General features: G+C 41.1%; 1 pseudogene; it reads right to left on the bottom strand.

Annotated features, from left to right (window-relative positions):
• Positions 1-13,797: 13,797 nt before the first annotated feature.
• Positions 13,798-20,742, bottom strand: part of LOC122137405 — a 17,214-nt pseudogene continuing 10,269 nt past the window's right edge.

Below are 20,742 nucleotides of genomic sequence, written 5' to 3' on the forward strand. Positions count from 1 at the left end.
AATCCCTATGTTAAGTCAATTCTTCAAAAGACCATTTAATAACTAATATTTAAATGCACCTGATTGGCATGGAAGGCAAAACTTCTGTGCCACCAGCAAAAATTCATTCCTCCCACAAACCATTTCATCTTCCTTTCTTTTTTAGGCTTTTATGACTATATCAAAATTTACATTCTGTAGCTGCTAACAAATACTCCACAATCTTCGCAGACTGAGATGTTCCTCAAAAAAATAGAACCTAATTAGAATCAGATGTAAAAAAGCATTTGTTACATCTCTGCTTGTGTATAATGTTAAGCATGTATTTCATTTCTTATTTTAGATTTTTTGATACTTGGGCAGGTAACATTTTTGTTTTCTTTTTCCTAGAGCACTTTTTCATGTCATTCAATTACACGTGAGATTTCTCTAATCATGTTTTTTCAGCCGATAATATGATTTGATAGATTATCAGTCTGTGAAAGCTCTAACGATCTGAGAAAGGATAATGCCAGCCTGAGAGTACCTCTCGACTTTTAGTTTTTCTGTCGACCCAGATACCAGGATTCTTCAAGGGGCCAACCTTAAAAAAACACACCCTTATTTACAACACCATTTTTGGCCATCCATCTCACTTTCTGTCTAAGTAGTGTGGGGTATCAGAGCGAATCAAAACGATTTAAGATTCGATCAGATTGGTGTTAAAAACAACCCAAAGAGCCAAATTCCACAAAGAGGCCCAGGACAACAAGACGTCATAAATCTTGTTTCATGATACCCTGGCACCATGATGTCTGAAGCAAGTCCACCATCTAAACGGCTTTGAGCATTCTCACAGCATTAAAACAAAAGAACATTTATTGATAATCCCAACTCAGGGAAGGAAATTGTCAATTTTAGGTTAAGTGATCAAGATTAATGTCAAAGAGATGCACAGCATGACCATCACATGTAAATCCATGATAGAAATCATGAACCAAAGACTTCCGATCGGATTGGACTTCCCCCACCTAGAAGACAAGAACCAAACTGAGATTCCTTCTAAACCCTTTTGACCTTTGTTCTTCACAGAACATTTCCTGGACTTATGAGCAACTAATAAATTTCTATGCATAACTCCATATTATGTATGTAACCTACACATTTGCCTATCGTGTCCTAATCACTCATTGTGTATGTCTTTGAATAACTATTGAATAGTTTATAGGTTTATTTTCATGTTGGGTATGTATGAAGTTTGAAAATTCATGCTTTAAATGTTTCTATCAATCAAAACTTAACATTCTAATCAATTAAACTTAAAACTTATTAGTATTCTTGTTATAGAAATCATGTCCAAATTATACTCTGCAAACAGCGGGAAACATTTGGACCATGTGACTGATAAGATCATATGGTTGATTTATGTATTGTGAGGAGAAACATAGCAACACACCGAGCTAAGGCAATGTCTAAATTGGTCAGACCACCATTGTTCGGTGTCCAACAGCCCAGTTTTAAAATTAGGACACCATCAAATTTATGCTTTTAGCCCCCCCGCTTTTTGCCACCATTGCTCTAGCCTGCTTTTTGCCATCACCTTTTTGTGTTCTTCGAGCACTGTTCCAGCGTGCTTTGGCCTACACAACGCCCAATCATTGGCATCCCAAGACGTCACTTCGAGTGCTTTCCCTTTCTGCAAGGACAACAACAAAGGGACATCCCCTTAACACAACGGTCATGCAAGTACAACCTCCAATTCTAGCTGAACTGTTGAAATTAATATAAAATTTTTAATAGCCTCCATTAAGGAACTCAGTGCGAGGGTTAATTAGATGATTTATGGTTGTTCAGGTCTAAGCAAGTGCACATATTGCTATAAAACTTGAGATTTCACAATTTGTCACCCTCTTAAACTCATTCTTTCCTTACTTTCTATGTTTTCTGCCTAGCCTGTGTGAATGTTTGTGTTTTGATGTGTTAGATTAGTTTATATGTCTTAGTCCAATATCCAATAAAGTCTTATGTTGAAAGAGAGAATGTATCTTGTGTTTGTGCTTGCAAGTTAATGTATAATTTATAAACTGCCGATCTTGTTGCCGTGCTTATTAATAGTGTTTTCCACTATATTTTTGGGATTTTAATATCCATTGCAGAGTTTATGTTAATACAGCTCGTTCAGTGAATCGCTGGCCGACTCAGTGATCAGCAAAAACAGTGCTTCTGTCCAAATTCCCTTAGAATAAAAAATTATTCCCTTTGAGCTAAATGGACCTGTTTCCCTTACAGTAGGTAGTTCTTGGCCAGAATAAGCTGAAATAGAAGATACTTTGTGGATAGTCCAAAGTATGACTCTAACTTCCTGTCCTCTCTCTACACTATCAAAATAAAGGCAAAACACCAAAAATAAATACTAAAAAAAGTCTGACTCTAATAATAAGATTTAAAACAGTGTTTGACTCTCCCAGGTCCAAGTCCCTACTGTAACAATTGTCTCAACTATCATCATCTGACTCTACTCAGCCCCCAACTATCACTTCCTAGAATTTTCCTCTGTGTCTCCTCTAGCTGTGGGAACAAACACTGGCAGCTGTGTGGTGAAGGAATCTAATGAGACGTCTATCACCTCAGTCTAGACCGAAGCTTTCAGTTCAGGCCACTTACTGCAGGGGAGCACAGTCACACCTTGGGAATTTTTGAGAGCCTTAGCAATTGAAATGACAGTTGGCCTGGTATGTTGTGTGGCTGAAGATGTTGAGAGTGTGCTCGTGTATGTACTGTACTGTAGTGTGTTCTCTAGGGTAGGGAGATATGAATAGAGTGTGTTAACATTGGCTTAAGGACTCTGTCATAAGATGCTTTCACACCACAGGGCTGGATCCTTACAGACTAATGGGCTCTGTTCCAAATCTTAGAAAACAGTCTTGTTGCTTACGCCTGCATAGCATAGATGTCTTCTAAAGCAGCATCATGAAATCTTATAAGTGACTGATTTTGAACACTCTTCAGGAACTCACAAAATGGCTCTACTTTATTTGGTACATTGAGCTTGGTCACAATGCATTCTGTCTTCTTCTTTAAAAGAGACGTGATGCTTCCTTAAAGTTGGCCAACATAATCATGTCTGCACTATGACATTATAGCAGGCTTCATGTCACTGGGACACAACTAAAGGAGATAGTGTGTTACTGTATATTATAAGATGGGTCATATCTAGAGTATGGAGTACCCAGAACTGCTAGTATTTGCAAGAGGACATATTTACTGCTTATTTTCTTCTTTTAATCAGAATCAGTCATTGAACGGCTTCTCTTCTAATCTACCAAAAGTGATTGTAAACACTCAAATAGGTGATTAAGGAGTCTGGAGGAATAAAGAATGAACCATGAAACCATGGCAGAATAAACCAATGAGGGGCTGATAAAAAGAAGACAAACCAAAAAGTACCAAAAGGACGATTTGTATATATAATTTTAGGTTTTTAAGTATGTTTGAAGTATAGCCTACCATAAATACCATTGTATATAGAATTACCTGTAGCTCATATACCGTTACATAAGTCAGTACCATGATATGAAACACAGTAGTTTTTGTAAATAGAGCTAAAGAAAAGAAAAAAGTAAGGGGAAAGAAGAGCGGCATACCGCTCTGATCCAAGTGGGATGCCTACTGTACAACACATAAGGTGCCCTTCTTAAAATGCAGTGATTTACTTTACAAGCCCTTCCCTCAGTTCACTAGCCAATCTGATAGTAAAGTAAACAGTTACTACATGTAAGCCTACTGTAATCTTACATCACATCCAACCTCAAAGACTAAACTACAGCTGGGTGAGTACGGTATTTAGGATATATATGGACATCTAGGAAATTAGTTTTCTTCCAACCACGGCGTTAGGATAGAGGCTTAAGCTTATCTTGACCTATATAGGAGTTTGTTTTTTGATGGAACCTGCTTAATGTCAAGCCACTCGTTGCTAGGATGACGCAGTGACGAACTTGGGATATCACTTCGATAGACCAATCTGCTGCTTAGAGTGTAAACCTAACATAGCCCAAGGGCACATTGGCCATGCAATAGTTGCACGCGTCCACATGTGCCGCTGATAACAGCGTATGAGTATGGGCCAATACTGCTTTCGCGCTTAGGTTCCCTGGGATCTGCGGCAGAGGGATCGCAATGGTCATTACCTGCTTTGGGATCTACTCCAGCTTGTTCGAGCGAGCAGTTAGTACTGTTGCTGACTCAAACTGTGTCTAGCTGTGTTATGACTTCACCCTGTTATTGTTTGGTTTAAACGCACTTGGCCCTCTTCAAAGTGCGTAAAACATGGGGTATCCTTTGGACCTCCCCCCTACCAGATGTCGATCTCAGCATCGGATGGAGAGGCTGTCTGATGAAAGATTCGGCCCTGCCGCCCTTTTTATTTTTTTTCTGCCACTGAGAACCTTCGGGACGGTGGCAAAGCCTGAATCGGATACGGAGATGACAGTCTATGTGAGGTCCTGTCCGGGCCGCTGACTAGCCGGGTAGGTTGAGTGGAAACCTGCATTGCAGGTGATCCCGAGCCTTCGAGGCTGGATGATTGGATTTCTAGGGGTAGCTCGCACGTGTTCTCAGCACCCCCTCCCCGGGCTTTGTTTCTTGCCCCGGCGTAAGTGCATGACGAGCTCACCAACTGGTAGTGGACGCCGATACCTTCTACTGCCAGAAAACCAGCTGGTGGGCTCCCTTTTCCCTCACCAACACCGATGGCCATGGGCAGTGCCAGCGAAGGGGTATTCGGAGATCCCCCTGGTGGAAGTTGGCGTGCGATGTAGCAATGCAATTGTGTCGTAAAGTCTCTACTCTTCACCCTGGCGGTGGAGACCCAACTTCCTTCCTTCCGGGGCCTGTAAGGCATTCGTATCTGAGTCTACATGCCGGTTCAGTGCCTATATGGCTATATGCCATCTATGACGTTACGTGACAACAAGGGTGGTCATGATTCTGGAAAGTTCTAAAAGAACTCCGAACCGCCACTGACCTAATGCCTCTGAGTGACGAAACGGTCACCGCAAGTTCTCTTGGTCGTGCGGATTTCACACGCTCGTGGTCCAGGAGCGCCATCTTTGGCTGTGTCTGGCAGACATGAGGGACGCCTGACAAAGTTCCGTTTCCTCAATATGCCCCTGTGTCCCACGACCGGCCTCTTCTGATGACGCGCAGAGGCGCGAAGAAGCTTTGCACAGCAGTAGCTCGGCTGCTCTAGATGCAGGAAATGAGTGGACAGCTCTTGCCCCTCCACCAGTCCGCGTGGCTGCGCCTAGCACCCCAGACTGCTAAGCTCGCATCCACGAAACACAGTGTCTGTGGCCCCACCGGTGTCAGCCTCGCCTCCCATGCGTGCAGTCCGCAGCAGCCTCCTATGGCCAAAGCAGCGTCGCGCCCATGTCAGCGGTATCCGCTTCACTACAGTGTTCTGCGGGCAGGAGATCATAGTTCCTACTGGCAAAGGATGCGATAAGAACTTGTCCCTCCAGCCGATATGAGGTCGGAGTTTTACAGCCGATTACTTCATTGTACCCAAGAATAGGCGGTGGGTTTATGGCAAAATCTTGGTCTATGACTTTTAAACCGGTGTGCCCTTCCATCGGCTAACATTTCTAGATGTTGACCGCAGAAACGCATTCTTCGGGTGGCGTCCATCCCCAAGATTGGTTTGCAAGTGATCGACCTGGAAGGGATCATGTGCGTACTTTCATGTGTGATCACTTCCGTGCCACAGACCATTGCTGCGGTTTGCGTTCAAAAGGCAACGAGGCAATAGTTGTCAGTAAAAAAAATCCTGCCCTTCGGCCCTGCTGTCCCCTCTGTGACCTCCCCATGTCTTTACGAACAGTCACGGAGTGGCAGCTCTTGTTTGCCTCAGAGAGCAAGGGTGTTACGCATCCTCAACTATATAGATTATTTATTTTAGGCTGGTATACTACGCATAGTCACTGCGGTACCCTCTTAGGTTTATCAATTGTGCGAGCACAGGGACCTGCCATGGTATGCCTTCGGCACCTCAGCCTGTTGGGAGGAGCCTCTGGCGGGGTCAAGCTGGGGAAAAGAGGCGAGTAGCAAGCTCTCCCGCGGCACAGACGAATCTCTTTTCGGTATGGAGTTGGATTCCGAGAGTGTCGTCGAACATTACAGTGTGCTGCCTCATCAGAGGAATATGCGCGGTCGGTGCTAGCCTGCTTGAATACTTGTCAAGGGCAGGACAGCGGACATCCCACGAAACTTTTTCAGAGGCTCCTGGGGGCATATGGCGGCCACAGAGGCACTGACACTGCATGGCCTGGTACAAGGACGAGACCGCTCTAGCACGATCTTCATGGCCGAGTCCCCCAAGGTGGGCGTAGCAAGGCACAGCACATCGCCGGGTCCAAGTTACACCAGCCGGTCCCCCATATACACCGAGTCACCCACAGTGAATCCAGATCTTGCATTCCTTCTGCCCCTAGAACAGATCATCCAGGGATGCTGTGGTTTTTCATGGATGCCTCCATCAGCCGGCTCGGGGCCACGTACGTCGGGAATGGCAGTCTCAGGGGTTTGCTGCGACGGGCCCGCAGCTGACATTGGGCACATCAATTGCCTAGAGTTGTTAGCAGTGCACCTTGCTTTGAACCCGGCTACGTGCCACCAAGGTTCCCCCCACTACACTTTTTCAAAGACCAAAGTGGCGGTGAATCACTTTAAAAGCGCTGCCCCAGGAGGAGGCAGTCGACCCAGCCCTGGCTTTGCTCTGTCCCGTCTGAGCCATTAAGATTGCTACGTTGACCGGACACAAAGCTTTCAGGACCTCAGGACCAACGCTCTTTTGTCTGTTACAGAGGCCAAATAAATCACGAGAGATAGCCGTGCGAACCGTGGCAAGGCTGGGTTCCATAATTAAGACCTACGCGGTATTCATCACTGTATGCATGTTAGTCCATGGGCTATAGACTTACGAGCCTCGGTTTGTCCCCGGCAGACTTCTTCCTTCCAAAGAGGGTTGCAATCACCTCTCCGATTTCTCCATATACCACACTAAACGGGATACTATATGTGTATTTGCTTCCAAAAACTCCTCGGGATAGGAAGGAGCGTCCGCCAGCGTCACTGTTCTCAAGTGGAAACAGGTATGTTTTCCCAGTGTTGAAAAAGTGTTTGGGGTTCAGACACACCGTTCTCGTTTTAAATCTCAGATTAAAAAACACCTCACCCTCTTCATTCAAGCATTCAAAATAATGCATCTCATACATTTGGACTGCAGCTTATATCTGAGCAAATGCGCATTATTTTTCTTTCAGCTTCGGGTTAAGACTAATTAATTTTCCTTTGCTGGAACAGCAGCATATGCTAATTATGTTCTCTATTGTTAGTTGTCTTCTGTTTTGATTTTGAATTCGATTTTTCCGAAGCATTTCTAGGCCCCGTAATGCACATAAACTGACAGTCATCACTGATAAGTGCTACTAATAAAATATTGGTAGAACTTAATTTTCTGTAAAGTTGCTTTGCAATGATTTGTATAAGTGAAAAAGCTCTATACAAATAAAACTGAAACGGAATTGAAATTGAAAATATCCAGTCTCACCCAGTTGAGGGTAGTGCTTTGTCAATATGGTGAAGTGGAAATACTTGTGGCGAGCCCCAGGCCTACATTCTGAAATAAGGGGAAACAGGTGGCTCGCTCCAGGTGCACTGGAAAGATGGGCAAGGTCCCATGGCCGCTTTGGTAGGGATCTTCGAATTCGTTGGTCACCGATGTGACATCGAGAGTGACCGAACTGAAAGGGAACCTCTTGGTAATATGGTAAACCCTCGTGATGTCATGTCCCGTCGCCACGGTTGCAGTAACCACCGCTTAGCAGCCGGGTCACGCAGGCAACTGAGGGTTCATCATACGTAACAACGACATTAGTTATTAACAAGCTATATGAAAGGAAATACACACTTGAGTAAGTGACAACCAGAAACAAATTATTCTACAAACCATCATTAGAAAATGCCAATGGGACTAGAGCCCATGAGGTCTAAGATACTTGTATTCCCACAGAGTTCAAGAGACTTTGTCTTTTGCCTCAGGTTCGGAAATTTGACATTGAGAAGAAAGTAACACACACACACACACACACACACACACACACACTGGTTTCCATGTTTTATAATGACATTCAACAGGCATAATGGTTCAGGTTGAGCTTTATTGTCATTCTGCTACATGTGTGGACATACAGTGGAAGCGAAATGTCGTGCCTCACAGGACCACGGTGCTACACTAAAGTGAACATGAGTACATGCAACAAAGTAAAACAGGTAAAACCTATACACAACTAAGCCCTACTCTCAGATTGTTTGACTATAAATAAACTAGAATATAAATGTTTACCTACACATAGACCGAAATGGATAAAAAAGTATATATATAGAACTATACGAAAATTTTGCTCACATAATAATGTACATGTGCAAAAGAGAAAACATTGTAAGTCAAGCAGCTGGCGGGGGAACAGTGCAAGATGAGTAGTAGTGCACGAGCATGTAAAACCTATTTTGTAGTCTTTTGTGTGATTTACTGTATGTATCACACCAGCAGTGTGTGTGAAAAGGTGTCTTCTAGTGCGCATTTAGAGGAGAATTTCACCTACACAAAAAAGAAAAGATGTTTCAGACAGTTTTTCATGTGATTGGTGGTATGCTATTGGGGGGTGGAGGAGGTGAGGATAGACCTCTGCGGCTTTTCAGGAATTTAGTGCAATGCTGACTCTCTCCACAGTCGAGCTGTTGATGGTCATTGGGGGAGGATGGAGTTTCCTCCTGAGAAGTCCATCACACACCTCCTTTGTTCTTACATTGAGGGACAGGTGTTAGTGTCACACACCATTCCGCCAGTTGTGCCACTTCCCTCTGTAGTGTGTTTCATCGCTGGGTTGCTGATGAGACCTACCACAGTTGTGTCATCCACAAACTTCGATGATGTGGTTGGAGCTGAAACTGGCAGTGCAGTCGTGGGTCAGCAGCATGAAGAGCAGCGGGCTGAGCACAAAGCCTTGTGGGGCACCTGTGCTCAATGTGGTAGTGCTCGAGGGTTGTTGTGGTCGCCACGGAGACTGAACTGGAGGTCTTTCAGGTGTAAGAGAAGTCCCGGAATCCTATTATTACCATAGGGAATTGTTGAAAGCCCAGAAGGTTCTATGCGACTGTTTTATTGAGCCTGATTGTGGATATTACTTGTGGTTGAATGATGAGTCCTGAGTCGATGAAAGCAGGCAATTCCTGACATACGAGTCTTATTTTCTAGGTGGGTTAAGCGCCAGGTGGAGGGTGGAGGAAGTGGCTATCTTCTGTAGAGTATGGGTTTTGGCGGTGTTTAAGCCCCTTTTGCACTGGATCGGATCACGTGTGTGGGGCGGCTTGTTTCGATGTTTTGACCTGGGGACGAACCTCTCAAAGCACTTCATCATGATTGGAGTCAAGACGCTATGGGACGGTAGGCGTGTCGACAGGACACAGGTGATGTGTTTGGTACGGGTATGATGGTTGTGGATTTGAGACATGTGGGGACGACTTGCCTGGGCTCCGTGAGGCTGGTGCAGATCGTGAGTTAGGACCTCTGTCATGTGACAGACAGCCAGTTTCAGTAGACACGGCCAGGTATGTCTATCAGGTTCTCCGCAGCCTTGTAGTACGGGTTGCATCCTCGTAGCGGTGTGCTTTCTTACGTCAAGCTTGGAGAAAGACAGAGCACCGGGTCGTTGGGAGTTAGAGAGCAGTTTTTGAGCCGGGATGTCATACTGCAATTTCAAACCGTGAATATAAAAGCTGGTTTGAGTGCATCACCGGGAGGGATGTGTCCAGGCGTCAGCCCAGAACTGCTGGCGGGCGGGCTGGTAGTCTGTGATTGCTTCTGAATATGGCTTTTCTGAAACAAGGATCCGTGTGTCTATGCTGTCTGTGAAGTGAATTGTTGATGTTTTAATTGACATTTGACTGTTGTCAATTTTTCGATTTGACACAGGACCAGGATATTGATGGTTTTGCGGGCTGCATTAATATCCTTAATTGAATGGTTCATCTCTCAGGTATTTTAGCAGCACACAAACCTCCTGCTGTCATCCACTGCTCGTTTTGAGGGCTGCTTTTCTCTCATGATACTGCATGCCTTCATCTCTGTGTCTAGCTCCAGCTCACAAAAACACTTGCTGTCAATCCCACGGCCTTGTACGGTCTTGCACGTTGTGGTGGATAGCGTCTCTGGTGCCTGTCACCATCATCAATGCACTTTGCTGATATACAGCACTCCCAGTTTCAGAGGTACTCCTGCAGGTCTTGTGATGGCGTTGCTATTGTAAGGAGAGAGCTTAAAAACCGTGTCCTAGATTGATGCACCTGAAAGCAGTCCTGCAGTTTTGAGGTAGCCATCCTTATGGCCCCAAAACGTGATGAGTTTTTGAATCGGTCTGGCTTGTGTTCAGAAGTGGTCTATATGCTGGAATTCGCATAAACAGAGATGTGATCTGATATACCCTAGGTGCAGGGCAGGGCAGAACAGCTATTGTACGCGGTTCTTTCCGGTGTGTAAACAAAGTCCAGTGTGACTATTTCCTCTTGTTTGCAAAGTTATTCACATGTTGGGTAGAACTTTGTGCAACAACTGTATTAGTTTGCAATGGCGAAGAGTCAGCCGGCCTATTAAGAAAAAAAAGACCACGATTATTGGTTTGTATGTTCTGATGATGGCGCTTGCTACAGACCGATCATCTATCCAAGACTGAGTCAGCCTTCGCCGTAAGCACAACGAGCGGGGGATGTTCAAAACTGCGACCAATAAACAACTGGGCCAGAGTGATACTCCGGCGGCAGATAGAACTGATGTCCCCACTTCAAAAAACAATAGAAACTCCACTAGCGCAGACACAATACATCAGTCTACGATGTTTCTGTCACTAGCACCAGGCAACTTATTAACCAACAAATTCTCTTTTGTGTAGTTTACACAATAAACCTCCTCCGCAAGCTTTACCCGACAGTTCTTGGTTCTCTGTCCGCGCGATCGCAAAGGCAAGGGCCATATCGGTGAATAGCGGCGGGGAGTCTGAGAAATTGGAGTTGAAGCCATGTTTCGGTGAAAACAAACAAAAAACCAATCACCTTGTATCAGGCTGTGTAGAGCCGGACTGAGTTGATATTAAGTCCAATTTATTTTCCAGAGAGCGCAACGCTTGAGAGCATGCGTGGAGTGGAATCGCTGGTATAGTGGGGTTAGCCACTTAGCCTAGCTCGTTCTGCCTCCAGTGCCTGCAGCCACTTCTGTCCATTATGACACCACCAGCCACGGTCAGTGTGTTGTGATGGTTAGCGTCAGTAGCGGCGAGGCAGACAGTTCTCGGGGTTCTACTTCAGCCAGCAGACAGAGGGGCCTCTCTAGTTTTTCAGTAAGTCTCTGACTAGGTGTTTAAGCTGTTGTTTGTACATTACTGCCGATTTCCATTCAAAAGGGCTTGTCGATCATAGATGGTTTCTTCCGAGTGTTTATCTATGGTTATTGCATAAGGTGAGGACCTGTTGACGACGAGGGGGACACGAGACTAAACAGACATAAAACACAGTGTTTGGGCCCAGAGCGTAGCCGCGCATCGCATCGCCATCTTGGCTCTACATCCAAGAGTTACTGTAAAAAGGTTATGAAATGGTTAATTGTTTTTTTTAAAAACTGTACAAAGTGTATTTTCTATAATCTTACTTAACCTACCCCTCACACAAAACTTTCTGCATTAAAAAAATACTTAATTCTGTATGATCTATAAGCTGTTTTTCTCATGGGGACCAAAATATGTCCCCACAAGGTCACAAAATATTTGATAAAAAATTTTGTTTTTTTTCATGTATTGGGAAGTCAGACAGCAGTCCACTTCACTAAATTTAGCTTGTTACTTGTACTTGTCAGCAGGAACCATAAAGTGATGTATAGTAGTTTCTTCACTGAATCAGAGGAACTGCCCTCACTTTTCTATAGGGGGCTTTTGATTCTGGATAATAACAGAGTAGGATTAGACTGGTGTCTGGATAAAAGGACATGATTCCTCACTAACACACACACTAAAAACACACGTTCTTTGTTCCTTTTCTCCTTAACATACGTAGCTTGTTTAATTCTCTTGTGATTTAAAAACATTTCATTTACAAAGACTGTGAAACAATGCTGCCTAGCTAAATCATCAAAAAAACACCCTAAATTATCATAGGCATTGTCCATATGACTTGTACACTATAATGTTTGACTCAATAAGTAAGCTAATAGGATAAATAAGCAGCTTCTTTTATATCTGTCTCTCAGCATGTCCCATTTTCCTACAAATCTGAGTCTTCCTCTCCTTTATAGTAAAGGACTGAGAACATTGAGTCAGTTAAAAGCACAAGTCTCTTGCAAAAAAAGGAGGGACTGAAGTTCCCTAGTGAGAAAACAATATGGCTGTACTGAGAGACACACTCCCTCTGTGACTTCCTCAGACGGGAGTATGACAGCTGTGACCAAACTCCAGCTTCAGAGGAGATAACAAGCCTTATTAGATGCTCACCACCCCACCCCCATCAACAGCATCTCTTTCTCTCTCTCACACACACAAATACACAAACTGCCTAATCTTCCCCCTTTTCACATTACATTCTATTTTATCTATTATATATTGATCATATACATTTAAATGTGTAAAAAACCTGTTTACAGTAACACTACATAACTTCCTAATCATGTCTACAATCCTCTAGACATGCAGCCAAGAATAAAATTATATTTTATTCTTTCTATCATATTCTGTGGTACATGTCAGTTTCACACACTCTACTGTATGATCATGCATACTGACATACACATAAACATTAACATACCTGAGCATCTCAAAGGGCCTGATGTTTTATTGCAAGGTGAAGAAAAGAACAAACCAATTCAGCCAGATGACAGCATTATATTCTCATTTATTTAACAAATGAACAAATTTAACGAATGATGAAAACATTGTCTTAAAAAAAGAAACTGGAATCAATAAACACCTTGTAATTTCTTAAAAACTATAATACAATATTCTCAGTATACTATTTGTACAAAATAAGAGTCAAAACACAGTGACAAAACAATGATTCTATTTCAAACACAGAAAGCAACATGAAGTATCAGGACAAAGACACAAAGAACCAGAAAGAGTCACTCTGACGCATCAGTTTCTTAGACTACTGTCATTTATTTATCATATGTCTGTATCAGCATACCAGTAGATTTGGAACCTCATAGTAGAGTTTCCTTTTATAATTTTTGTAATGCAATGAGCTATTTAGAGCTGCACTACAGTCACAAAGCATCAACAGGAAATGGTCTATGATTGGGGGTGTAAAATCACAAGGACGTAAACTGGTCAACGGATCACAACTAAATAAATAAGTATATAAAATAATAATAATGTCCTGCTGCCACAAACACATGAATGAAGAATTGTGTTTAGACATAGGAGATGGGAGTTAGATACAAATTTAGATGAATAAAATGGACTTTTTGACACAATGGCAGACCCCACTGAATGTCCACCTGCTTTATTCAAGAGGACAAGAGACACGTTTGTGGGACAAGTTTCACTGAAACTACACATACACATGTCAGTATGTAGCACCTATGATAAATTGTTTACTAAAATTGGTAAGGGTTTTTGCTACACTTGAGTCCCAAGCATTCCTCCTTTCTGAGGGAAAAATTATAAAGATGGATTTGTTCAATGTAGTTAAAGTGCACAAGATAACTTTGATTGAAGAACAAAAACAATGTTGGAAAAAACATAGCTTAGATTGTCATCATGGTTCAGTCAGCAAAACTTGAGGAGCTTCACTCACAGTAATGGAACAAAAGGGAACAGAGCAGTTTTCAATACATGGACACACAACATAGAACATGGACATACAAGCAGTAAGAAACAGACAACATAAAGTCGGTTTTCAAAAGAGAGATTTCTATATTCATTTGATTTCAGTGTCAGCACAGTGTATTAGCCCTGAATTATGGTGGAGTGTTGGGACCCCACTGCTGGCTGGCATGTAGGTAGTTGTCTTGATAAAAAATTCTTTGATGATTCTGTAGCATCTATCCAGGCACCCAACTCTGTTTGCTGTGGCTCTGCTGTGTGTTCGTAAACCCAAAAAACCATGCCCATTCCTTGTGTCAGCGAGGAATCAAAATTGAAGTCGATCTCTTCTCCCGAGTCCATAATGTCATGTAAGAGTATAGACTCCATGTCACAGTCCAGGCTGCTGTAGAATACATCCATATCCAGGTCTGCTGGCAAACGCTCATGTGGGTAGAGCTGGTGAGGGTGGTGGAAGTTGTGGTGGTAACCTGTCCCCCCGTCCCCTGAGGTTGGCGGTACAGTCCATATGCGATACTGTGCTGATGTGGATCTGTGTAAATGTAAGGATGGTGTTGTGGGTATGGAGCTGTAGCAAGGTGGCAGGTGTCCTGTGAGATTTCCTGCATACCTGCAGGGATTGGGGGAAGCATGGTGGATGCTGGAAGATGTGCATTGACTGGGGGACTATATAGATAAGGGGCTTTATGTATGTACGGCTGCATGTGTCCATCATGGGCTGAGAGTGGACCAATGCAGGCTGATGGTCTTGGCTCAAATTCCGAATAATGTTGATGCCGTGAATTGGTTTGGAGGAAGGGTTAGTGGTAGGGTTATTATTCTCACTCTGATGCAGATCTCTGGATCCTTGAGCAACCATCATTGAGTGGACCACATTTTTCTTTTCAAGTTTCATATCTTGAACCGAACTGGGTACTCCTAGGTCAGCAAACTCGGAGAGTGCTCGTGGCCTTTGTAAGCCTGCATTACTACTGGAGTTATCCTCATAGTCTGATGGAGGAGTGGTGCTGAAGCAGGCCAACTCTGGGTGGCCATTAAAATGTTTCCAGGTAGAGTCTTGCCCTTCATGTCACTGGTGTATTGGTACGAAGGCTGTTTATGGACATGGGGATTGGTTGCTGCTGGTAGCTACATTGGTGCTCTAGGATCTGCAAGACAGTGGGAAGCAGGTGAGTTGGTAACGGGAGGGACTGGGGGTACAGGTGTTGGGATGCCGAACAGGAAATTCTCTCCACATCAGGTTCCCCCAATTCCGCCCTCGGCTAGTATAGGTGATAGATGATAACTAAGAGGGTGCCGCCAAAAGAGCTGCCAAAATGCATTGGAGATCCGCCAACGGTCTCAAACTCCTCCTTAACCACCACATCACCTGTTCCCAGCAGTCTATAGAAAACTACCAATGAGCGTGATAGGGGACAGAACCCCAACCCAAATTGTCTCTGTAACCCTGCTCTGCTTTCCTAGCCAGTTTTCTTACGGTTCACTCGGCCCTTTTGACTCTTCAAAGTGCTTGGTGCCAGTTTCCATTGATACAGCTCTACGGCGAGTAGCTTTTTTCCTGGCTTCACTCCATCAGGATTTCAGCATCCCCCACGTAACGCTTTCACAGTTCCCGCGTTTCTGCCCACGGATGAATCGTGTGTGCAGGGACAAATTGTGGCGTGATGATTTTTCTAAGAGAAGAGAGAGGAGAGAGAGATGAGTTGTGGGGAATTTTTTTTTTTAATACACCTCATAAACTGTAATATATAAGTGCACGTACAATGTTAAAGTCTACTTTTTTATGTAGTTATACTGTGGAGATAAAGTAGTGTGGTATCCAATGAAAAAACAAGACAATAAGTTAAGCAGAAACATTAAAGTAGAATTCAATGAACTATTAGCAATTTCAGCTTTCAATTAGCCTATTAACTTTTAGAAATCCATACACTTTTTGCCCGTTTTGGGAAGATTAAAGTTTGTCCAGTGTAATCACAGTGTTTGTTATTTTTTGTAACTCTTTGAACTCTGGTTACTTTTTGAATCTTTTCAGTAGCTGAAACACTTGTAATCTTTAAAGCAGTGGGATCAGCATGTTACATGTTTCCCTGACAATAATTTTAGGAATCAAAATTATGTTTAAATGATATTCTTCGATGTTTAAGACTACATTTTATGCTTATTCTTATATCTTGGTATTCATCTTTATACATGGAATTAAACAGGTTCATTTTCACGCATGTACTGTTTAATTCAAAAGCTTATTCGAAAACTGTTTCTTCCAATGAAATTTTTATAGGTAAGTTTATAAGATAGTATGTATAATATATGCTTGAGTACTTCCTCAGAGACGTGACTCTATATATAAGTACAGGTCACAAGTTTGGAACACATTACTATTTTTTATGATTTTTGAAAGAAGTCTCTTCGTCTCATCAAGGTCTGCATTTATTTGATCAAAAATACCGAAAAAAAACAGTAGTCATGGTGAAATATTTATACAGATTAATAATAATCGTTTTCTATTTGAATATACTTTAAAAAAAATATTTTATTCCTGTGATGCAAAGCGTGAATTTTCAAGCCTCTTACTCCAGCCTTCGTGTCACATGTAACATCCAGTCTATCACATGATCATTTAGAAACCCATTCTAATATTCTGATTGATTATGAGTGTTGGCAACAGTGCTGCTGTCCTACTATAGTTTATGAATTAAAAGGTTAAAAAGAACTGCATTTCTTCCAAAAATAAAAAAAAAATTCTACTATATATATTCTAATAATATATTTTTCTGTACTATTCACTTTTAATCAATTTAACCATCCTTGCTGAATAAAAAGTATTGATTTTATTTAAAAAAAGAAAGAAAAAAAAAATTACTGACCCCAAATTATGAACAAAGTAGTGTATATTGTTATTACAATATATTTATATTTTAAAAACATAGCTCTTTTTTTTTTTGACTTTTTATCATCAAAGTATCCTAAAAAAGTATCACATGTTCTGAAAAATATTAAGCAGCAGAACTGTTTCCAACTTTGATAATGAATCATCATATTAGAATGATTTCTAAAGGATCATGTGATAATGATCCTAAAAAATTCAGCTTTGCATCACAGAAATAAATTATAATTTAAAGTATAATACATTTAAAAACAATTATTTTAAATTGTAATAATATATCACAATATTACATTTTTTCTGTATTTTGATCAAATAAATGCAGGCTTGATGAGCAGAAGAAACTTCTTTCAAAAAAACATTAAAATAGTAATGTTCCAAACTTTTTGACCTGTACTGTATATAAATAATCTAATAATAAAGCATTTTTAATAAAATATTAATAAGCCACTCTGTCAAAGGAGGGGAAACATAATTACAGACCAAGTATACGTTTTGAATATCTTAAAACACAATATCAATACCAGTATAGGCCAAATATATTAATTAAGTCTGATAAATACATAAAAAACATATACAAAAATGACACAGTTGGCCATAAAAATGTGCAGTGTGCGCTGTCATAGGGAGGATGTTGATTGATCGCTGGCTCAAAGCTTCTGACTTTGGGCTCCTTTCCATTCATTCAAATTTTCATTCATGCCTTCTTTTACCCCAGGATCAAATCACATAGATAAGGCCTAATACTCTTCTCAGACTCACCATCAGTCCAGCATTAGGAATGTTTAGTGTTTAAGCTTTTAATCTTACATATCTTAATTAAGTCACACTGAATATACTGACACATTTTAAGGTAAAGTGTGTAATTTTGGGGCACTGGCAGCACCACAAGCCAACTGAGAGAGAGCCAATATTATCTGATGAGTCATCAAACACAGAAGGCAATGTTTTCAAAGTGCCACCGTGTTTACACTATTTAGGTTAATAATAATCTACTAATCTAATAGCATAAAATCAACATTGTTTTAAGCAAAGCTTGTCTAAGACAGTAGGAACAAAAAAACTGTGACATTTGCCAACACTGGAACGGCCATCGGAAAGTCATTAAGTCTGAGATTCCCAGGGGTTTCTGAACTTTTCATGATCTGCAGGTGGTTTGTTAAATGTGATAGAAATCCCAAATTAATAAATATATATGATTTAATAATTTTAAGTGAAAGGTGAAAAACTAAAATGTTTCATTCTTTACATTTAGAGCATAACCTTCTGGTTATTTCAAGTAAAGAATTAGGTCTCACAGAGGTGCATCTCATACAAAAGGTCTTCCTAAGGTAACAATACAAAGAGAGTTAGCCATGGAAAACATAAAGAAAAAGAAAAAATCATCTTTAGTGGTTTTGGACAGACAAACAGGGATCCTTATTATTGAGCTGCAGTTAAAACAGGGCAATTTTCAGATGTTCATGAGATAACACCCTAGAAACTGGAAATAACTTGCCATTAATATCTCTGAATGGATACCCTAAATAAGTTCTTCTGGGTATTACACATAATCAAGGCAAATCCTTATTTACCAAATTGGGTGAATAACTCAATGCCAAGGCAAAAATATCTGCAATTATTAGAGGTGTACTGCTCTGACAATGACAATGACTTTGATTATGTGTTGGATAATTAATGGTGCGTTAACAGATCGTTCAATTAGGAGGGGAATATGACTGAATGGTAATTTAGACGGACATAGGTAGCAAGGCCCAGAGGTAAGATATAGCAGTGTTCTCTCTCTAAGGCATTTTTATGTCTGGTATATTTCTTCACTGCTCCTCCCAATTTTCATGGCAGTAGCGAAGATCCAACTTGGGAAAGAGAACTGGCACTGACACTGTGTCTGCGTCCTGTAAACAAGAGGAGATGAGGCTGTGTAAAGACTAGTAAAGTCAACATTTCCCCTTCTGCCAGCTCAACTAGGAACACTTCAGGTGAGCTTTTAATTAACAACAGTACGCCAAGTCAGATCATGGAAAGTGCCAGACAGCACCAAAGAACAAAATACTTCCTCTTTATGCAAATGAAACTTGTTACAATTCAGAACCATAATTTTTTCTTTATGCACTGAGAAATGTACAATGATGCAGCTTCTCAGAAGAGTTTTTTTTCTGATTAAGAGTTTAAAATCCTCAGAAATGGTTACACAACTTAGATTTTTTGGTAACACTTTTTATTGATAGTCCACTGTAACATTCTTAACAGTAAGTAATTGAAACCACATGTAAACTAGCAGTATTAGGTTTTAGAGACTGTTGCTTGATATCCTCAACACTTTTTTTTGAGGCCCACAACCATGACGGGAAAACTTTGAAGTATATGTAACATTCTACAAATAAAACCTAACCTAACAGTTACTCTGAGTTAGTAGACATGAGTTAAAAATCAATGAGAATTAGCTGACTTTTTGCAATGTAGTTAGTAGAATTTTTTAAATATTATTTTTAAAAAGGGTTTTTAAAAGAAAATGTTTTTTGGCTGCTTTTTAATCGCTGTTATGATACAAAATTTTTGTTACATTAAAGTAGTTTTCAAAACATATGATACCCCAAAAACCCTAACCCAAATTGCGAGCTAACAGCAAACCCAAATTTTTTGGTATCAGTACCACAATTTTTTGTTTTTTTTTGGGGTTATTTTTTAACATATTTTCATGTGATGGGTTAATTTTTGGGGAAATATGGGGTTTTGGGAAACGGACTAATTTAAAAAAAGCTAAAGAAAACAAAAGCATGGTACAGCTACACACTTTAAAATATTTTCATGCGTGAATTCCACTCCGTAACTGCAGGGGGCAGTTTCTTTTTTTTTTGCTTTAAAACCACTTTTTTTCCCAGCTTTTTTGGCTAAGTGAGTTTTGCACCTCCTTTCTGTTTGCTAAGGGAATGTGTCCCAGAGGTGAGGTCCGATCTTACGAGCACCACCATGAGACTCTCCATCCTGACACCATTTGCCCCCCATCTTCTGTTTCCAGCCACACCCAAGCCTGCATTTTATTATGCTGACCCCTTGTGCTAAAGCAATCTTTTTTGACCTGCCTCACTAGCCTCTAAGCCATAGAGAGCTACGGTTATGTAAAGTATTTTTGTAGGCCACCTGGTTGGTATTAAGAATCAACTTAAATAAATAAATGAATTAATTGAAATAAAATAAAATAACAAAATATGGAATGAAGAATATTGAAGCCTAATTACAGTTCTGTCATGACAACTCTCAGAGGGATTGGCATGGTAATATACATGACAATGTTTATGTATTTGGTTTTGGTGGAATAAATCTGCTACACTGCTGCTGCGGCAGAGCAAGACTTGCTACTGCCAATACATCCACAACATGCTGCTGTGAGCATGTAAGAAATACTGTTGCTGCAAATATAACATACAGGAAATAACCCTATATAGCATACATGAATCACCTTGCAGCAGATATATACAGGTGGAGCTGGGAAGGTGGAGAGTTTCGAGCAAGCTGCAACTGCCACGGCGAGCACTAGTCATAATTTGAATGTTAAGCAGCGAGCTCATTGGCTACCGATACAGGAGAGAACCAATCAGCTGTGCCATGTAATAATGATGTCATTAGGTCAGATTGAGTTAGGCCTATCGGACTGCGCCATCTAGAGTTTCATACCAGAACTCTGTATTTGCCAGAAGTACAAACTTTTTCAGTTTTTATTAAAGAAAAAAAAAGATAAAAAAAAAGGTTTAAAACATATTAAAAACAGTTTTTCAATAGTTTGTTTGGGGAAAATTATGCAAAATGTTTGTCAAAAAAAGTTTTTCAGCTAAAACATTTCTAGACTTTTATGAAATGTTTTGTGTGTGTTTAAAACTTTGTTTAAAAGGAAATAAGTTCTGGGTCCAGAAGAAATTGGGTTGGGGTTCAAGGCAAATTAGAAGGAAACACTTTGGAATTACACTTGTTTACTCGCCTTTA

This window comes from Cyprinus carpio, chromosome B5 (assembly GCF_018340385.1).
Source record: "Cyprinus carpio isolate SPL01 chromosome B5, ASM1834038v1, whole genome shotgun sequence".
Classification (NCBI taxonomy): domain Eukaryota; kingdom Metazoa; phylum Chordata; class Actinopteri; order Cypriniformes; family Cyprinidae; genus Cyprinus; species Cyprinus carpio.